Source organism: Canis aureus, chromosome 36 (assembly GCF_053574225.1).
Source record: "Canis aureus isolate CA01 chromosome 36, VMU_Caureus_v.1.0, whole genome shotgun sequence".
Classification (NCBI taxonomy): domain Eukaryota; kingdom Metazoa; phylum Chordata; class Mammalia; order Carnivora; family Canidae; genus Canis; species Canis aureus.
In genome coordinates, this window is record NC_135646.1 from 37,071,969 (window position 1) to 37,089,992 (window position 18,024).

Sequence of the window (18,024 nt, forward strand, 5' to 3'; positions counted from 1 at the left end):
AACTTCCTCCCCTCCCCTAACCCTACCATTCATTCTACCCTTTCACTTACACTGTGGTTCTGAGGAGTCCCTTCTGATATGGACGTGACCCCCAATGGCTCCTCCAGATTCCTCCAAGGGGTCCTGAGGAAGTCGGGTTCCTGTGAGTGTGGACGTGGCCCCACGTGTTCCTGGGTCATAGTCAGTGGGTCCTGAGGACGCTGGGTCTCCTGTCACTGTGGACTATGCCTCACATCATCTGCAAGCCTCACAGCAGGTCCTCAGGAGGCCGGGGGCTCCTGTCAGCCTGGACATGGCCCCACATCCCCCAGAAAACTCACCGCAGGTCCTGAGGAGGCTGTGGGCTCCTGTCAGCATACACGCAGCCCTTTATGTCTCGAAGCCAATGTGCAGGTCCTGAGGAAGACAGGGTTCCTGTCAGCATTGACGTGGTCCCACATTTTCCTCAAGCCTCACCATAAGACCTGAGGAGGCTGGGGGCTCCTGTCAGCATGGACGTGGCCTCAAATCTTCCCAAAACTTCACAGTGTGTCCTGAGGAGGCTGGAGACTCCTGTCACTGTGGATGCGGCACCCACAGTTTTCTTAGGCCTCACCACAGGCCCTGACAAAGCTGGGGTCTTCTGTCCACATGGACGCATCCACATATTTCCCCAAGTCTACACCAGGTGTCCTGAGGAAGTCAGCGTCCTGTTGTGTCCATGTGGCCCCAAGTCCTCCTGAAGCGTAGCCGAGGGTTCGGGGAGGCCAGGGCTCCTGTAACCATGAATGCGGCCCCCTGCTTCCAGAAGCCTCAACTTATGACCTGAGGGGCCCGGGAGCTCCTGCCAGAGTGAACGCGTCGCCACATCTTCCTGAAGCCTCCCCACAGTTCCTGAGGCTGCTCAGGGGCGCCTGTCAGCGTTGATGTGGGCCCACAATTTCCTGAAACCTCCCCTCCAGTCCTGAGGTGCACAGGGCTCCTGTCACCGTGAATGTGGGCCCACATCTTCCTGAAGCCTCCCTGCGGGTCCTGAGGTGGCCCAGGGGCTCCTGTTAGGGTGGATGCGGGCCCACATCTTCCTAAGGCCTCAACGCAGGTCCTGAGGAGACCGCGGTTCTTGTCAGCATGAATGTGGCCCAATTTCCCCCTGAAGACTCCCCGCGGGTCCTGAGGAGGCTGCAGCTCATCAGCATAGATGCGTCCCCATGTCTTCTGCAGGCCTCCCCAGCATAGGCTGGCTCCTGTTAGTGCAGACAGAGGAGGCCTACTGCACATGCCTGCCCCATGGGAGGTGCCTGGGCTCAGGCGCCCCCTGCGGGATGCTCTCGTGCTACAGGAGACTGTGCAGGAGGCAGCAGGTGCTCTATGGGCCGCACCTGCCTCCTTTCAGGCTCCAGCTGGGGCCTGTTAGCTTCCGAAACATCTCACTGAAAAGGAGCCCAACACCCGGCTTCCCAGAAATACTTTAGGACAAGGAATTGGAGCCCACAGGACGTGAAATGAAATGTGGACCAGACTTTTACCACGTCCTGCAAAACTCACTCAACCCTCTTCCACTGTGGGCGGGACCGCAGGTTGGTGCAGCCACCCTGGAAACAGTGTGGAGGCCCCTCAGGAAGTTACAAATTTCTTATTTTTACTTTCATAGTATTTTAATTGTGTTTCTTTTTTTTAATTTTTTCAATTTATTTATGATAATCACAAACAGAGAGAAAGAGAAAGAGAGAGAGAGAGAGAGAGAGAGAGGTAGAGACACAGGCAGAGGGAGAAGCAGGCTCCAGGCACTGGGAGCCCGATGTGGGATTTGATCCAGAGTCTACAGGATCGTGCCCTTGGCCAAAGGCAGGCACTAAACTGCTGCGCCACCAGGGAACACTTTAATTGTTTCTATTTTGGGAGTTAGAATCTTTTAACAAGCAGGCCAAAATAATCTGTTGGTTTTTTTTTGGGGGGGGGAGGGCAGTTGTTATTGTTTTTCTTGAATTTCATTTTTTTCCTTCTTTCTTTTCTGGAAAAAATAATGAGATGGAGAAATTCACCTCCATAAATAACATGAGGTTCTAATCACAGCCAGGAAGATCATCAATACACATATATGATGTCTAACTACAGTTTAAAACAATGATTATAAAGATAGCAGCTGGGCTGGATAAAGAGCACAGAAGAAAACTAGAAAAACGTTTACTGTAGAAATAAAAGAATGAAAATCTAGTCAGGCCAATGTTAAAAATGCTATAACTGAGATGCAGTCCCAAGTGGAAACCTTAAAAACAAGAAAGGTTATGGACCACAGAGACAGATGTAGGGAAGCCAGCCACTTATTAAAACAATAACATTCATACCATAGGAGACTCAGAAGATGAAGAGAGAGAAAAGGTGGGACTTGCTTAGACATTAGAAACGACAAATTCCCACCATGTACTTCAAGGTGGATGGAACTGGAAGGTATTATGCTGAGTGAAGTAAGTCAATCGGAGGACAAACATTGTATGTTCTCATTCATTTAGGGAATATAGATAATAGTGAAAGGGAATATAAGGGAATGGAGAAGAAATGAGTGGGAAATATCAGAAAGGGAGACAGAACATAAAGACTCCTAACTCAGGGAAATGAACTAGGAGTGATGGAAGGGGAGGTTGGCGGGCGGTGGGGCTGAATGGGTTATGGGCACTGAAGGGGGCACTTGACAGGATGAGCAGTGGGTGTTATTCTGTATGTTGGCAAATTGACACCAATAAAATATAAAATTATTATTAAAAATAAAGGAAGAAAGAAAGAAAGAAAGAAAGAAAGAAAAAGAAAAGACACCATATTGCAAGTGCATTTAAAATTAGCAGTGCATAACATTTATTTCCTTGACATTTGTCTTCCAAAGAGTTCAAAGTGTTTCAGTGTCAGTTGAAACAGGGGAAGAATCTCTGGGAAGAATCCTTCACATAATAATAGGACCATTGGTAATAATGTCTCTCAGTTCATTCCAAATCCATAAAGATGCATTTCCTGATGAGTGACTGACCTGTGAAGAAAGAGATGAGAAACCCTCATCCCTCTGAATTACTTGTGTCAGAATATTTTCACCATAGTACCACGGATAGTAAATTATCCTTATGAACAGGAAATATGTCTCAGATTGGAATCTGAGCAATCAGATGGGCAGAGAAAAATTGCTTTGACTCGCTCTTCATCTTTTAAAGACAAAGGAGAGCTTCTCTATGTACAAAGTCAGTTGTCAAGATAGCCTTAGGGAATAAGAATCTGCAGCATGGAATCCCGCTGCGCAGCTGGGAAGCCCGTGCCCCAGGTCTTCCTGATCCCAAATCCCTGGGCCTGTCCCCCAACAGAGGCTGCCATGCTGAGGTCATTTGCAATTGCTCTCTTAGGAGCTCTGGGGAAGGGGGGAGGAGATAGTTAGGATGGAATGGGAAGCATGGAAGCCAAGAAAATTAAGGCCATTCCAATTTAAATTCAGTGTTAGCCCAAGTCTACCCATCCCAGGTCCCTGTGAAGAAGAGCTGAAATTTACATTACTTCAGTTACAGGAAAAAAACAAAGTTTACAGCTTAATGACCTAGAAAGCCCCACAGTAGAATCAAAACTGAGCCCAGGCCAAGGACAGGAAGCCTCTATTAGAATGAGAACAGAGCTCAATGCCCTTGAATGTCCCATATCAAAATGTAAACAGAACTTGAGGAATTGCTCCAGCCCTTCTGGAGGTCTCTGAGACCAGCCCTTAAAACTAAGCTAAAACCCGCCTCAGGATCTAAGTCCCTGCTCCACTCTGTTGGGTATACTTGGACACAAGCTCGAGCTTGTAAATAAACGCACGTGTGTTTGAATCAGTGTCGGCTTCTCCGTGGTTTCTTGGATTCGCAGTCTTGGGCACAACACTCTGAGATAAAAAAACAAAACCAAAAGAAGCTCGGACACAGGTAGAGTAAACGCAGGTTTCTGAGAGAATCAGCCAGACCCGGGGGCTTGGGGGCTCTTCTGTGGAGGCCCATGCAGACTGGGGGACCAGATGCTCAGCCCCAAGCCAGAGGACCCAGAGACCCCACCCGCATCCTGCCCATCAGGGGGGTCTCAGGGAGCAGCACTGCACTGCCCACTGGAGGCCAGAGGTGCTTAGAAGGCCCACCCCGCCTCTGACCCCGCGGGTGCATCTACCTGCACCTGATAATCAGTGCCAGAGCCCATCCCCAGACCCTGCACAGACCACCCACTGCCACCATGTTGTCGGATAAAAATGGATGTTCTTTCTAGATATGCCTCTGAGGTGCGGGAAACAAAAGCAAAAATACTATTGGGACTTCATCAAATTGAAAAGCTTCTGCCAAGTGAAGGAAACAACCAAAGCTAAAAGGCAACATAGAGGAGGAGGGGCAAGATTGCGGAAGTGTAGTGTCCCCAAATCACCTGTCCCCACGAAATTACCTAGATAACCTTCAAATCATCCTGAAAATCTACGAATTCGGCCTGAGATTTAAACAGAAACAAGATCGAATGCTACAGTGATAGTTCGTGAATCTATCAAGGTAGGAAGATGGGAAAAATAAATAAAGAACAAAAGATATCCAAGGGTGAGGGGCCCTGCAAGGAGCCGGGCTAAGGCCGGGGCGAGTGCCCACAGGACAGAAGAGCTCTGTCCTGGGAGAAGGAGGAGCTGCACTAATCTTCCAGGGTGGAATGGCGCCTTCAAGGAGTCAGAGAAGGACCCCAGGAAAGTGGAGATGCCCTCGGGCTCCCTGGGACACTAACAGACACAGCACTCCCAGAAGAGTGCACCGAGCTCCCTAAGGGCTGCAGGGCACATGCATTGACCCCGGACCAGCTCTGAGGGGCTTGGGCGGTGGCTCTGTGTGGAGGGGTTTGCATGGCCCCAGGAGCAGCTTGGTGGCGGCGCTTCCTGCAGAGGAAGAGGCTCCGTGTGGAGGGGGCTGCGGGGCTCCGGGAGCAACTCGGAGGGGCTTGGGCGGTGGCTCCGCAGTGTGGCGGCTATGAGGCTGGGAGTGAGAACCCAACAGGGCAGGCCCTGGAGCACAGGGCACCAGGACACAGCCCAGGATTCAGCCTCCCCTGAGACAGGAAGAGGCCCAGATGGCCCAGGACAGCAAGGACGCTCCTGCCAGAGCTGAGCAGATCAGCGGCCCTACCCCAGAGCCTCCAGGCCCTGCAGATGGACTGCTCCCAAGTTACTGCGGTGGCTGAATACAGGTTTCCAGAGCTGGCCGGTACCACTGGGGTTGTTCCTCCTGGGGCCTCACAGGTTAAACTACCCGCACTGAGACCTGCACCAGGCAGGGGAGAGAGCAGCTCCCCCAAGTGCTAACACCTGAATATCAGCACAACAGGTCCCTCTCCCAGAAGACCAGCTAGACGGATAATTTCCAGGGGAAGTCAAGGGACTTAAAGTATATAGAATCAGAAGATACTCCCCCATGTTTTTTTTTTCATTTCTGTTTGCTTCCCCACCCTTTTCTCCCCTTTCCTTCTTTTTCTTTCATTTTGTTCTCTTTTCTCCTTCTTTCTTCCTTTATTCTTTTTCGTTTTTCTCTTTTCTTTCCGTCTTTCTCTCCTCTCTTTTTCTCCTTTTCCCAATTCAATTTGTTTTTGGACACTCTGCACTCAGCAAAATGACTAGAAGGAAAACATTACCTCAAAGAAAGAATCAGAAACAGGCCTCTCTCCCACAGAGTTACAAAATCTGGATTCCAATTCAATGTCAGAAAGCCAATTCAGAAGCACTATTATACAGCTACTGGTGGCTCTAGAAAAAAGCATAAAGGACTCAAGAGACTTCATGACTGCAGAATTTAGATCCAATCAGGCCGAAATTAAAAATCAATTGAATGAGATGCAATATAAACTAGAAGTCCTAACGACGAGGGTTAAGGAGGTGGAAGAACGAGGGAGTGCCATAGAAGACAAGTTGATGGAAAGAGGGAAACTGAGGAAAAAAGAGACAGACAAATAAAACACCAGGAAGACAGATTAAGGGAAATAAACGACAGCCTGAGGAAGAAAAAGCAAAGTGTAATTTGGGTTCCCGAGGGCGCCGAAAGGGGCAGAGGGCCAGAATAAGTATTTGAACAAATCCTAGCTGAAAACTTTCCTAATCTGGGAAGGGAAACAGGCATTCAGATCCAGAAAATAGAGAGATCCCCCCCTAAAATCAATAAAAACCGTCCAACACCTCGACATTTAATAGTGAAGCTTGCAAATTCCAAACATATAGAGAAGATGCTTAAAGCAGTAAGAGAAAAGATATCCCTGACCTTTATGGGGAGGAGCATTAGGATAACAGAAGACCTCTCCACAGAGATCTGGAAGCCCAGAAAGGGCTGGCAGGATATATTCAGGGTCCTAAATGAGAAGAACAAGCAACCAAGAATACTTTATCCAGCAAGGCTCTCATTCAAAATGGAAGGAGACATAAAGAGCTTTCATGACAGGCAGGAACTGAAAGAATATGTGACCTCCAAAGCAGCTCTGCAAGAAATTTTAAGGGGGACTCTTAAAATTTCCCATTAAGAAGTTCAGTGGAACAATCCACAAAAACAATGACTGAAGAGATATCATGATGACACTAAACTCATATCTGTCGATAGTAACTCTGAACGTGAACAGGCTTAATGACCCCATCAAAAGGCGCAGGGTTTCAGACTGGATAAGAAAGCAGGACCCACCTATTTGCTGTCTACAAGAGACTCATTTTAGACAGAAGGAACCTACAATCTGAAAATAAAATGTTGGAGAACCATTTATCATTTAAATGGTGTTCAAAAGAAAACAGGGGTACCCATCCTTATATCAGATAAACTAAAATTTAACCCAAAGAGTGTAGTGAGAGTTGAAGAGGGACACTAAGTCATACTTAAGGGATCTATCCCACAAGAGGACTTAACCATCCTCAATATAGGCCCCGAATGCGGGAGCTGCCAAATATTTAAACCAATTAATAACCAAAGTGAAGAAATACTTAGATAATATTTATCTTATACTTGGTGACTTCAATCTAGCTCTTTCTACCCTTGATAGGTCTTCTAAGCACAACATCTCCAAAGAAACGAGAGCTTTAAATGATACACTGGACCAGATCGATTTCACAGATATATACAGAACTTTACATCCAAACTCAACTGAATACACATTCTTCTCAGGTGCACATGGAACTTTCTCCAGAATAGACCACATACTGGGTCACAAATAGGGTCTGAACTGATAACAAAGGATTGGGATCATCCCCTGCATATTCTCAGTCCATAATGCCTTGAAATTAGAACTAAATCACAACAAGAAGTTTGGAAGGACCTCAAACACGTCGAGGTGAAGGATCATCCTGCTAAAAGACGAAAGGGTCAACCAGGAAATTAAGGAAGAATTAAAATGATTCATGAAAACTAATGAGAATGAACATACAAGCATTCAAAATCTTTGGGATCAGCAAAAGCAGCCTTAAGGTGGAAATACATCACAATGCAAGCATCCATTCAAAAACGGGAAACTACTCAAATACAAAAGCTAACGTTACACATAAAGGAGCTAGAGAAAATACAGCAGATAGATCCTACACCCAACAGAAGAATAGAGTTAATTAACATTCGAGCAGAACACAAGGAAATCAAGACCAGAAGAACTGTGGAACGGATCAACGGAACGAGGAGTTGGGTCTTTGAACGAATTAATAAGATAGATAAACCATTAGCCAACCTTATTAAAAAGAAGAGAGAGAATATTCAAATTAATAAAATCATGAATCAGAAAGGAGTGGTCACTACCAACACCAAGGAAATAAAACGATTTTTAAAACATACTATTGGCTATAATATTATTATAATATTGGCTATAATTATTATTATATTATTGGGTATACACCAATAAATTAGGCATTCGAGAAGAAATGGACGCATTCCTGGAAAGCCAGAAACTACCAAAAAAATGGAACAGAAAGAAAGAGAAAAAATGAACAGGCCAATAAGCAGGGAGGAAATTGAAGCAGTCATCCAAAACCTCCCAAGACACAAGAGTCCAGGGCCAAATGGCTTCCCAGGGGAATTCTATCAAACGTTTAAAGAAGAATTCATACCTATTCTACTAAAACTGTTTGGAAAGATAGAAAGATGGAGTACTACCAAATTCGTTCCATGAAGCCAGCATCACCTTCATTCCAAAACCAGACAAAGACCCTGCCAAAAAGGAGAATTACAGACCAATATCGCTGATGAATATGGATGCAAAAATTCTCAACAAGATCCTAGCCAATAGGATCCAACAGTACATTAAGAAAATCAACATGAACATGGAAAAATGCTCTGCATTACTTGCCATCAGGGAAATACAAATCAAAACCACAATGAGAACCACCTCACACCACTGAATGGGGATAATTAACAGGCAAGAAACAACAAATGTTGGAGAGGATGCGCAGAAAAGGGAAGACTCTTACACTGTTGGTGGGAATGTGAACTGGTGCATCCACTATGGAAAACTGTGTGGAGGTTCCTCAAAGAGTTAAAAATAGACCTGCCCTACGACCCAGCAATTGCACTGTTGGGGATTTACCTCAAAGATTCAGATGCAATAAAACGCTGGGACACCTGCACCCTGATGTGTATAGCAGCAATGTCCACAATAGCGACACTGTGGACGGAGCCATGGTGTCCATCGAAAGATGAATGGATAAAGAAGATGTGGTTTATGTATACAATGAAATATTACACAGCCATTAGAAACGACAAATACCCACCATTTGCTTCAATGTGGATGGAACTGGAGGGTATTATGCTGAGTGAAGTAAGTCAATCAGAGAAGGACAAACGTATGTTGTCATTCAATGCGTTAATATAAATAATAGTGAAAAGGAATATAAGGGAATGGAGAAGAAATGTGTGGGAAATATCAGAAATGGAGACAGAACGTAAAGACTCCTAACTCTGAGAAAGTAACTAGGGATGCTGGGAGGGGAGGAGGGCAGGGAGTGCGGGTGAATGGGTGACGGGCACTGAGGGGGGCACTTGACGGGATGAGCACTGGGTGTTATTCTGTATGTTGGCGACATGAACACCAATAAAAAATAAAATTATTATTAAAAGAAGAAGAAAGAAAAAAGAAAGAAAGAAAGAAAAGAAAGAAAGAAAGAAAGAAAGAAAGAAAGAAAGAGGAAGGAAGAAGGAAGGAAGGAAGGAAGGAAGGAAGGAAGGAAGGAAGGAAGGAAGGAAGGAAGGAAAGAAGAGTGGCACCTTTGTGGCTCAGTTAGTTAAGTTTCTGCCTTAGGCTCAGATCATGATCCAGGTCCCAAGGCAGGCTATCTGTTCAGCAGGAACCTGTTTCTCCCTCTCCCTCTGCCCCTCTCGCTCATGCTTTTTCTCTCCACTCTCTCTCAAATAAATAAAAAATATATTTGAAAAAGAAACAAACCCACAAGGAAGAGAAATCTCCCATGTAGAAATATTTCAAACAATTTTTGCAGACATTCCACCGTCAAGTTCATGAGCATAGCTTCCCACTCTTATGTGTGGAATACACATAGTAACTTCCTTCTACAAAATATAATGTGAAAAACTTAAAATAATATTGATAATATAATAATAATAATTAATAATAATAATAAAGGATCAGTTTACTGCGGAGAAAGGTGACAAACACTACCTCAGCAAGATCATCAGATTGATACCAAGACTGACAAATCATGTTGATAGTATCTATCCCTTATATGATATAATGAAAATGGCAGTATATCTCTGTATATAATCCACAAAAACTGTTCAATCATGAGATAAATGAGACATGTCCCACCTGAGGGAAATTTTACAAAATACTCTACTTCTCAAAGTGTTCCAGTTCAACAACAACAAGGAAAGGCTGAAAGACTGTCACAATCCAGAGGAGCCTAAGAAAACATGAGGACAAATGGAATGTGATATGAGGGATGGTAACTTAGCAAAAACTAAGGAAATCTGAATAAAGTATGGTCTTTAGTTATTGTGACTATTTTAATATTGATTCATTAGCTAATATTTGTGCTGTACTAATATAAGATATCAATAATTGGAGAAATTGAGTGCAAGTGCATGTGAAAGCACTGTAGTATCTTCTCAATTTCCCTATAAATCTTTGTTTTTTTCCTAATAAATAAGATTTATTTTGAAAATTGACTTAAATGAATCAGGCTCCAAGTGTGAAGACATTTTAAGAATTGTTGAATTAACTTTTGCCTTATTCTTAAAGAGTTCCTTTGATGGAAACTTAGTAAGAATTTTAGATCAGAAGGAAAGAAAAACACTTATGAATACGTATAATGCCTCCTCAACCTGAAAAGCAGTAAAGGATAACAAATAGCAAAAGTCAGATAAAAATACATCTAGTACAATAGACACCATATTGCAAGTGCATTTAAAATTAGCAATGCATAACATTTATTTCCTTGACATTTGTCTTCCAAAGAGTTCACAGTGTTTCAGTGTCAGTTGAAACAGGGGAAGAATCTCAGGGAAGAATCCTTCACATAATAATAGGACCATTGGCAATAATGTCTCTCAGTACTTTCTAAATCCATAAAGATGCATTTTCTAATGAGTGACTGAGCTGTGAAGAAAAAGATGAGAAACCCTCATCCCTCTGAACTACTTGTGTCAGAATATTTTAACCATAGTACTACGGATAGTAAATTATCCTTATTAACAGGAAATACGTCTCACATTGGAATCTGAGCAATCAGATGGGCAGAGAAAAAACACTTTGACCCGCTCCTCATCTTTTAAAGACAAAGGAGAGTTTTTATATGTACAAAGTCAGTTGTTAAGATAGCCTTAGGGAATAAGAGTCAGCAGCATCGAATCCTGCTGCACAGCTGGACACCCACACACCAGGTCTTTCTGATCACAATCACTGGGCCTGTCCCCCCAACACAGGATGCCACGCTCAGGTCATTTGCAATTGCTCTCTTAGGAGCTCTTGGGAAGGGGGAAGGAACTAGATAGGATGGGACAGGACACATGGAGGCCGAGAACATTAAGGCCATTCCAATTTAAATTCAGCATTCGCACATGCCCAGCCATCCCAGGCCCCTGTGAAGAAGAGATGAAATTTACATTACTTCAGTTACAGGAAAAAAACAAAAGTTACAACTTAATGTCCTAGAAAGCCTCACAATAGAATCAAAACAGAGCCCAGGCCAAGGGCAGGAAGCCCCTATTAGAATGAGAGCAGAGCTCAATGCCCTTGAAGGCCCCATATCAAAATGTAAACAGAACTTGAGGAATTGCTCCAGCCCTTCTGGAGGTCCCTGAGACCAGCCCTTAAAACTAAGCTAAAACCCAACTCCGGGTCCTAGTCCCTGCTCCGCTGTGTTGGGTGTACTGGGACGCAAACTGGAGTTTGGAATTCAACCCTTGTGTGTTTGCATTGGTGTCAGCTCCTTAGTGGTTTCTCGGATACGCAATCTTGGGCACAATACCCCCATGTCCCCTCCCACCTTGGCTGAACCCCTATCCCCTCCCAACCAGGCTGACACTCCGTCACCTCCCCGCCCACAACAACTGGGCACAGGCCCTCACAAAGGTCCCATGGGCACGGTGGGGACTCCCCCCATCCCTGGCATCCTAGAGGAAGGAAGGAGGTTTTGGCAGGACACACTCCCATGGTGACCACAGGGCTCCCTGCCCAGCACAGCAGCTCGTGACAGGTCAGGGTCTGTCCCTGACGCCTGCTCCTCCTCCCTGGTTTTCCCACAGGAAATGAAGGAGGAGGCCCTGGTCTCCTCCAGGGACATCACGCAGGTAGACCTGGACGTCAACAGGACGTTCGGCAGCCACATCATATATTAGGACTGCTAGGGGTCGGGTGAGGCTGCTGGGCCAGGGGGCTTTGGGGCCCCGGGAGCTTCTGTGTAGGGAAAACGGGGCCTCTGACACCAGGGGGGAGCAACAGCAGCCAACAACACACCACTCCATGGTAGGGTGATTGGGATGACCACCGTGCCCACCCCTCTGGGCCTCAGGGATGAGGAGGCCACTCGGTTGGGGCCTCCAGGGGTTGCCATGGGAGCTGAACACCAAAGGGGAGAGGGACGGCCCCATGAGAAGCAGGGGATGGGGTGGGAGATGTGGGACCTGCAGGAACCGGACCTGGGGGCCAGGTGGCATGGCCGCGGCTGGAGCAGGATACACATCGATCCCATGAGGGTTGGACGGGTCAGAGTAACACCCACTCTCGGTGCTTTATATATTTCTAAATTCTATGCATTTCATTTGAGACAATTTGCAATTTGAAAGCATGCATATTATGATGACCCCCAGATAATGCCCCTGGTCCAGCCACGGCCCTTCACTGACCACACCGCACCCCAGGGGCAGGTGTCACAACAAACCCCAGACTGGGGTCGCCTTTAACTGTAGATGTCTCCTTGTGCATCTTAGGGGAATGAGATACCCTGTGTGCGCAGGCCCCCCACGACATCACCCTCATTCCCCACTCCCACTCCATCCCCCTACATCATCATCCCCAAAGGCATCCCAACTAAATGATCCCCCTCACACCCACACTATACCCCAACACCATCCTCCCTACACCATCCCCCACACTCCACCACAATCATACCCCTGCTCCCACAGGATCCACCCCCACACCATTTATCCCTAGCAACGACCTGGTGCAGATGCCCCCTGTGGGACATGCTCAGCCTCCCCGAGTTTCTCTGTATACCCTGATCCCATGAGAACCCCGGGTGTCCCATAGAGTACCCAGGGGTTGCAGGGAGCTGGAAAGACAGGGAGCCCCCGACAGGGTGGGTGCAGGTGAGTGGTGCAGAGGATCCACCGTGTCCTGCCTCCGCCCAGTGTCCCTCCTGGAGGGCGGCACACCCTGCACAGGACACCAGCCCCTAACCCATAGGAACCTGGGATGACCTGGCCCCGGGCTCTGTGGGGGCTGAGTTGATTTGAGCCCCCCCCCAGGCCTAACACAAAGACTAATGGGATCCAGCCCCCCATAGCCCTGGCCAGCCCTGGATTCTGGCCCCGGGCTGAGCAAGCCGTCTCACAGCTGGATGTGGCCTCTTGGGCCCTGGGCGTACCCCACCGATCCAGGTGGCTGACCTAGGTCGCCCTTTGGATCCTGGGACACCCCAGTGTGGGGAGAGCAGGGGTAGGCTGGTGGGCCCCACCCATACTCACACCAGGAGGCAGGCTGCTCCAGGTGCTGGGGTACCTGGGAGCCCGAGGCCGGGGTCCAGCTGCCCTGCGGGGACCCACACAGGAGCCCATGAGCTGCAGGTCCAGGTCAGCTCTGCTCTGACATTGGCCATTGGATCATCATATATATATATATATATAAATTTGTTTTTTTAATTTTTATTTATTTATGATAGTCACACACAGAGAGAGAGAGAAAGAGATAGGCAGAGACAGAGGCACGCTCCATGCAGGGAGCCTGACGTGGGACTCGATCCCAGGTCTCCAGGATCAGGCCCTGGGCCAAAGGCCGGCACTAAACCGCTGCGCCACCCAGAGATCCCTGGATATTCTTTGTAGATATGCCTCTGAGGTGAGGAAACAAAAGCAAAAATACTATTGGGAATTCATCAAATTGAAAAGCTTCCGCAAAGTGAAGGAAAAAAACAAAGCTAAAAGGCAACATACAAAATGAAAGGAGTAATTGGTAAACAACACATCCAGTGAAGAGTTAGTATGCAAAACACATAAAGGAAATATAAATCTCAAGATCCTAAAAACAAATTATGCAACTGGAGATGGGCAGAAAAATGAATGGACTTTGTCTCTGACAAGATAGCCAGATGGCCACCAGACACACGGAAAGACACTAAGCGTCACCCATCATCAGGGAAATGTAAACCAAAGCCACAATTATATGTCACCTGACAACCGTCATAATGGTGAATATTAACAACACAAGAAACAACAGGTGTTGGTGAGGCTATGGAGAAGGGGTAGCACCCTTACACTCCTAGTGGGCATGCAAAAAGATGTAGCCACTGTGGAAAACAGTGTGGATGGTCCTCGAGAAGTTAAAAAAGGGGATCCCTGGGTGGTGCAGTGGTTTGGTGCCTGTCTTTGGCCCTGGGCGCGATCCTGGAGACCCGAGATGGAATCCCACTTTGGGCTCCCAGTGCTTGGAGCCTGCTTCTCCCTCTGCCTGTGTCTCTGCCTCTCTCTTTGTGACTATCATAAAAATTTTTTTTAAAAAGAAGTTAAAAATAGAGCTACCCTACGATTCCAAAATTGCAGAGCTAGGTATTTACCCCGTGGACATAAAAGTCTTTTAGTAGATTCTAAACACGCAGCACAGTGTTTGTAGCAGCGTAATCAACAACAGCCAAACTGTGGATACAGCCCAGATGTCCATCGGCAGATGAATGGGCAGAAAGATGTGGTAAATGTACACACTGCAACATCACTCGGTCATCAGAAGGGATGAAATGAAGCCATTTGCAATGACGTGGAAGGAGTGGAAAGGATTTATGCTAAATGAACTCAGTCAGAGAAAGACAGATACCAAATACCATACAATTGCATTCACATGTGGATTTTAAGAAACCAAACAAACTGGAAAAGGAGCTCAGGGGGGATGAGAGAAGCAAACCAAGAGACACACTCTTAGTCACAGAGAATAAACTAATAAATACCAGAGGAAGGGGGGGGGATGGGGAATCAGGGGATAGGGACAGTGGAGGGCACCTGTGACTAGTACCAGGCGTTGTATCCAAGGGTTGAATCACTATGTGGTAAACCGGAAGCTATATCGTACTGTGTTTACAAACAGGAATTCACGTAAAACTTTAAAATAATAATTGGTAGTATTGATGAAACATGGGCGCAGTAGAGATAATATCAGAAAGACAACTGAAAATCCAAATAAAGAGTCTTTAGACCCACAAATCTCCTCCTTAGCTCAGCTCGGGAGAAGCCTGCCATGTCTATTCTGACCCCAGCAGAAGCCTGTATTTTGATTCTCCGGGGAGGCCACTGACTTGGTGGAGTCAGGCTATCTTTGAACCCAAAACCTAGAGTGCATAAAACTAAACTGCCCAATACTAGGAGTCCGAGTGCAGGCACATTCCAAGACCCTCACTGTAGCATTCACTAACCTCACTAACCATAAACAGACATAACCCTAACCCTATACTTAATCCTAATGTTAACGTAACCCTTAAACAAAACCCATCACTAATCGAAAACCAAACACAAACCCAAAGACCAAAACACATTCACTGAAACTTTCTGCCAACCCTCACCCTAAATCCTAAACCTATTCTAAACCCTTAAGCCTGACCCCTACATTAAATCTAACCCTAACCTCTAACCCTAACCTTAACTTAATATACTCAAATCCTATTCCTAACCTTAACCTGTACCCTAGCTTTAACCCAATACCAATCCTATCACATACCCCAAACTGTACTCTAACCTGTACCCTAAAACTAACTCCTAAACTACACCCTAAACCTATCTCTTACCCTTTTCCAAAACCATACCCTGACCCTGACCTGACCCTAATCCCTAACTAAACACTAACCCTAAACCTAGCACTAACCCCTATCTTAAACCTAACCCTCGCCCTAACCCTAAACATAGCCTTTTACCCTAACCGCTAACCCTTACCCCTAACCCTAACTCACACCCTAACCCCTAACCCTAAATGGAAACCTAAGCCCAACCCTAACTGTAACCATAACCCTAACACCACCTCCAAACCTTCTGACCTAATCCCTAAAGCCTAAACCTTACTCTAAATCCTATCGCTGGGATCCCTGGGTGGCGCAGCGGTTTGGCGCCTGCCTTTGGCCCGGGGCACGATCCTGGAGACCCAGGATCGAATCCCACATCGGGCTCCCAGCATGGAGCCTGCTTCTCCCTCTGCCTGTGTCTCTGCCTCTCTGTCTCTCTCTGTGTGACTATCATGAATAAATAAATAAAATCAAAATAAATAAATAAATAAATCCTATCGCTAACCCTAACCCCGTTCCCTAATCCCTAACACCCATCCTAACTCCTAACCACTGACCCTTACCCTTATCCCTCACCCTAACCTGTAATCTGTAACCATAAGCTTAATCACAAACACCTAACATCTAACCTAAGCCTAACCACCAACTGCCTCCCCTCCCCTGACCCTACCATTCATTCTACCCATTCACTTACCCTGTGGTTCTGAGTAGTCCCTTCTGATGTGGACGTGGACCCCAACGGAGCCTCCAGAGTCCTCCAGGGGGTCCTGAGGAAGCAGGGCTCCTGTGAGTGCGGACGTGGGCCCACGTGTTCCTGAGTCATAGTCAGCGGGTCCTGAGGATGCTGGGTCTCCTGTCACTGTGGAGTATTCCTCACATCCTCTGGAAGCCTCAAGCAGGTCCTCAGGTGGCTGGGGGCTCCTGTCAGCCTGGACATGGCCCCACATCCCCCAGAAAACTCACGGCGCATCCTGAGGAGGCTGTGGGCTCCTGTCAGCATAGACCCAGCCCCATATTTCCATAAGCCAAAGTCCAGGTCCTGTCAGGATTGACGTGGCCCCACATTTTCCTCAGCCTCACCATAAGACCTGAGGAGGCTGGGGGCTCCTGTCAGCATAGATGTGACCACAAATCTTCCAAAAACTTCACAGTGGGTCCCGAGGAGGCTGGAGACTCCTGTCAGTGTGCATTGGCCACCCACATTTTTCTGAGGCCTCACCACAGGTCCTGACAAGGCTGGGGTCTTCTGTCCGCATGGACGTATCCCATATTTCCCCAAGTCAACACCGGGGGTCCTAAAGAAGTCAGCATCCTGTTGTGTAGATGTCACCCAACGTCCTCCCGAACATCACTGAGGGTTCTGAGGAGGCCAGGCTCCTGTCACCGTGAATGCGGACCCCAACTTCCAGAAGCCTCAACTTATGTCCTGAGGTGGCCCAGGGGCTCTTGTCAGCGTGGATGTGGGCCCATATCTTCCTGAAGACTCCCCGTGGGTCCTGAGTGGCCCAGGGGCTCTTTTCAGCCTGGATGCAAGCCCACAATTTCCTGAGCTGCGGCTCATCAGCGTGGACGCTTCCCCACATCCTCCTCAGGCCTACCCCAGCACAGGCTTGCTCCTGTTATTGCAGGCAGATTAGGCCTACTGCCCATTCATGCCCCCTGGGTGGGGCCTGGGCTCGGGCGCCCCCTGTGGGACGCTCAGGCTTTGTAGGAGGCTGTGCAGGAGACAGCGGGCGCTTCAGGGACAGCACCTGCCTCCTTTCAGGCTCCAGCTGTGGCCTGTTAGCTTCGGAAACGTCTCACTGAAACGGAGCCCAACACCCAGCTTCCCCAGAAATACTAAAGGACAAGGAATTGGAGCCCACAGGACGCGAAATGAAACGTGGACCAGACTTTTACCACATCCCACAAAACTCACTCAACCCTCTTCCACTGTGGGCGGGACTGCGGGCTGGTGCAGCCACCCTGGAAACAGTTTGAAGGCTCCTCATGAAGTTACAAATAGAGCCGCCCTGCGACCAGCAGGTGAAAGGCCTGAGCTCACTCCGAAGATACAGATGCAGTGAGAATCGGGACACCTGCATGTCCTGATGTTCACAGTATCCAGGTCAACAGTAGCCACACTGTGGGAGGAGCCTCGGTGCCCTCGGGCAGATGATGGATAAAAAGGATGGGAGATAAATGATGGTCATAGAGAGAGGAATGGTATTCAGCTATCAAAGAGAAAGAAATCTTTCCATTTGCAATGACGTGGATAGAACTAGAGGGATCATGTTAAGTGAAATAAGTCAGTCAGGAAAGAGAATGACCGTGTGGTGTCATTCATAGGTGGGATTAAAGAAGCAAAGCATATAACAACTGTGAAGGGAAGGAAAAACAAGATGAAAACAGTTGCAGGAAATACAGACTCTTAATGATAGGAAACAAACTGAGGGTCGTTGGAGGCGGGGGGGGTGGGTTAACAGGAGACCGGCATGAAGGAGGGCATGTGATGTCATGAGCACTGCTGTTATCTCCAACTGGTGAATCCCTGAATTCTTCCTCTGAAAGTATAATACACTATCCGTTAATTAATTGGGTTT